The sequence below is a fragment of the Belonocnema kinseyi genome, chromosome 7, assembly GCF_010883055.1.
Source record: "Belonocnema kinseyi isolate 2016_QV_RU_SX_M_011 chromosome 7, B_treatae_v1, whole genome shotgun sequence".
NCBI classification, from domain to species: domain Eukaryota; kingdom Metazoa; phylum Arthropoda; class Insecta; order Hymenoptera; family Cynipidae; genus Belonocnema; species Belonocnema kinseyi.
Window position 1 is genome coordinate 22,892,847 of NC_046663.1, and position 4,179 is coordinate 22,897,025.

The window sequence follows — 4,179 nt, forward strand, 5'->3', positions numbered from 1 at the left end:
TTGATATTTTCATATTTTATGTTATCCTCTTTCTCATTTTATTGCTCAGAATTGTAAGTTTATTGTAAAATTTCGTTTGAAAATCGTGATATTTTCATCACTTTTGGTTCCGGTTTAATCGTAGCCAATCAAAACAGGTAGCTCAATTTTAATAATGGCTCGTTTCCTTATGATTAAAATTTTTTAATTATGAAAATAGAATGGACCGTATGAGTGTTTCGGCTAAAAATTAAACTCTTGTTAAATATTTGCTTTTATTGCAATCTTTTTTAGTGTTAACATAACTATTCCATTTTTACATGATTATTCGTACTTTTTGTGGTTGAAAGTTCAACTTATTTTTCTAGAAAATTTGTTTGCTTGGCTTTAAAAATAAAAAATTCTGTTTCAAATTAACTTTTTCGTAAAAAAATCATATTTTTGGGTTGAAAACTCAAATTTGCTGTAGTCTTTCGCTTAAAAATTCAACAGTTTGGATCAAGTTTTTTTCTTGTTTTAATGAAAGAAATCTTTTTGTTTGAAATTTAACTTTTTTGTTAAAAATCAATGTTTTCAGCTGAATATTCGTTATTTTAGTTTAAAATGGATGAAAATTCTTCAATTTTGTTGAAATTTTTTTTGGTTAGAAGATTTTAGTTGAAAATTCATTTGCTTTGTTTAAAGCTGGTCCTTTTTGGGTGGCATATTCAATTCTTTTGGTATAATTTCATACTTTTGGGCTGTATTTAGTTTCAAAATTAAACATTTTGTATGACTTTTTCGCTTGATTGATCAAAAAACTCCTGGGTTGAAATTTAACTGTTTTTTTGTTTAAGGCCATGTGACACAGCTAAATAGTTATATTACCGATCTCACTTTTTCAGTTCACTGAATGTTTTTTTGAACCTAAGAACTTTTTTTGTAAATAAAATAGCGAGCTGAAACTTTGGAAAATGTATTAGAGTACAATAAAGTACGTTTAGGTACTGCATTTTGGTAGGAACTTCACTGAAAATTATTTCATCTTTTTTCTGAACCTCGACAATTTTTGAACGTTCAAACTTTTTTTATACATGAAATATCGGTCTCAAATTTTGAGAAATGCAAGAGCCGAAAGAAAACTACGTTTAAGTACAAAGCTTAATAATAAAAGATGTAAAAAATATATTTCAACTATCAATTGAACCGCTGGCGATCAAAAGGGGACATGGCCGCATTCAGCCTGAGAAGTATTGTCCTGAGTGTCAATTTTAAAAATCTTTCTAATTTCAATTTTAAAGACTGATACTTGTAGAGAATTTTAAGGCGCATCTTTTTTCCTCTTGCAAAAATTTATAGGTTTTGTAGTTTTTGAGATAATTGGTAAAAAGTGGATTTTTTGAAAACGAAAAATTCCAATCTTTTTTCACTTCAACTCGCGCTAATTTAGACAATTTTCATCATTTCCCGATTTCCCCAATACAAAGTACGTGTTTAAGTCTTCTGAAACTATCTAACATAGAAAAACGAGAATATTGTAATAAACAAAAAAGTTATTAATTTTTTTTTGAGGCAATGCAAAAATCATGAATTTTAACCTTCAAGCGCCTCGTTAAGCGAACGAATTTTAAGCTACGGAAAGCTTTCAGTGAGAAAGTTGTTCATTAAGATTCAAAGAAGTTTTCTGGAAAGTTTTAGATCAATTGGATTAATAGTTCAAAAATTATGAATGTTTTAAAATCCAAGCGATAATCTTGACGCTGCCCAAAAACGTGCCTGGCCGGCTACGTTCGCGCTGCAGCGAACGACGTGAAGGTCAAGTCAATCTTACCAAAACAAATGCACAACAGTAACTTTTTTTGTCATCTTCTATGAAATTCTACAAATAAAGCATAGAATCAGCGAAGTGATTGCTTCTTATAATAGTTGACAAAGCATTCTTTTTGATATTATTGAGATTTTTGAGATATTTTTGAGAATATTAATTTAAAAGAAAAAGATATTAAAATGAAACAAGGAAGAAAAAGAACTAGAAATGAAGATTCGTGGATTAAAAATAAGAAAAAATGTTCCAGAAATCAGGTACGATTGGAAACCGTCAATACAATTTTTAAATAAATTTTAATCATCAATTTAATATTTTATGACTTTTTTATTCTTGATTTTTTAAATAATTCTTTTACTGAACTATATATAATATGTAGATAGTCTAAGGTAATTATTTTAAATTTTTAATGACGAAGTTAATATCATTATTTGTTATTTCTTTAGGGAAAAGAATACATTACAAAGTCTAAAACTAAAAAAGACGGTATTGCTAAAGATATTCTAATCCCAGAGATACCTTTCAAACCTATTGAATCCTGCTGTGGAGAAAAATGTTACCAAAAGTTTTCAAATGTGCAACAAGAAAAAGTACACACAAATTTTTGGAATTTCGGGAACTATAATGAACAAAATGTGTTTCTCAGAGGATTGTTAAAATGCAAGGATCCTATCTAAATGAATGCAGGTGAAAAACTAGGCCGGTTAATTCATTGGATATATTTATTTCGTAATGACGAAGAAAATGTTCCGATTTGTAAGAAATTTTCTTGTGCTTTTCTATGTTTGGGCAAAAGAAGAGGTGAAAATGTTCAAAAAAAGATTTTAAATAAGCAGCCTTTAAAATCTTGGCAGGTGGAATACGCGAAAGTTGTCTTAAATTAACAGAAAATTTTCAAAAAATGATTGAAGAGCATTGCGAATCAATTCCACATCACAGTTCACATTAGAAACGAAATTCTACCAACCTAAAATATTTTGATAATCCTTCATTAAATCTTGTAGAACTTTACAAATTATTCGGAAAATATTATAAAGAAAAAACGGGGGTTAAATTGACAATAAGTCAAACCGTTTATTTTAAGTATTTTAACCGAAATGTTGGCGTCAGTTTTAAATTACCTAGAACTGACGTGTGCAATACTTGCTACAAAAACGAGACAAATGGAGAGGTAAACGAAGAAGTAATTAATCACAAAAACAATTCTGAAATTTATTTGAAGTTAAAAAAGCAAATACTCTCTGAAAATAATAGTCTATGCTGTGAATTTGATTTTGCACAGAATTTGCCACTACGAAAAATACCCGTGTCCGCGCAGTGTTACCTACTTTTACCATGGCTTTTTCTATTTAACGTACATGTAAATAATACAAACCAGAGTTACATGTTCCCTATTCTTGAGGGAATTGTAAAGAAGGGTGCTAACTCTGTTTGCAGTTTTATCAAATACCGGGTATTAAAAGAATTTGCTAAAGACAAGCTCAACAGCATAACATTATTTTCAGACTTATGTCCGGGACAAAATAAAAACTACACAGTGTTTCATTTTTTGGTTTTATTGTCCATTTATTTGCAAAGCGAGAGTAGTGAATATGTAGAAATAATTCGGAATGCTCGTTCACCTTCATTCACAATGGTCGAGAAGTGTGAAGATCTTCTGCAGGATTTTGAAAAATGTTTCAAAGGCAAAATGCGAAATCCAAAAAATTTCCAAATCAGCAAAGCGTTCGTTTTGCATGTTTTTCCTGATCGAAAAGTGGATGTTCTTGACAACTATGAGTTGCAAAATCTAACCACTTTTTTCTTTAAACCTACGCTTAAACTAGAAAATCTTTCGAAAAGTCCTCCGCCCCGAAATGGATTAAAAGCTGCCACAATAAAGGATGTAAAAAATCTCTTCCAGTATTTAAGCGCTAAAGGAAAAGAATTTTTCGAATCATATTTTTTAAAAGTACAAACTCAGAATCCAGATGCCGAAGAAACTGAAGAGAGTGACGAAAATGACTAAAAGTAGTTTCTAATAAAATATTGTTTGATTAATTTATTCTTGTTCAATAATATGCATAATATTATATGTTAAATGTTTAATAAATAAATTATTTTAATGATAATATCTGGAGTTACTGTTGTGCATTTGTTTTGGTAAGATCGACTTGACCTTCACGTCGTTCGCTGCAGCGCGTACGTAGCCGGCCAGACACGTTTTTGGGCAGTGTCAAGATTACCGCTTGGATTTTAAAACATTCATAATTTTTGAACTATTAATCCAATTGATCTAAAACTTTCCAGAAAAATTCTTTGAATCTTAATGAACAACTTTCTCACTGAAAGCTTTCCGTAGCTTAAAATTCGTTCGCTAAACGAGGCGCTTGAAGGTTAAAATTCATGATTTTTGC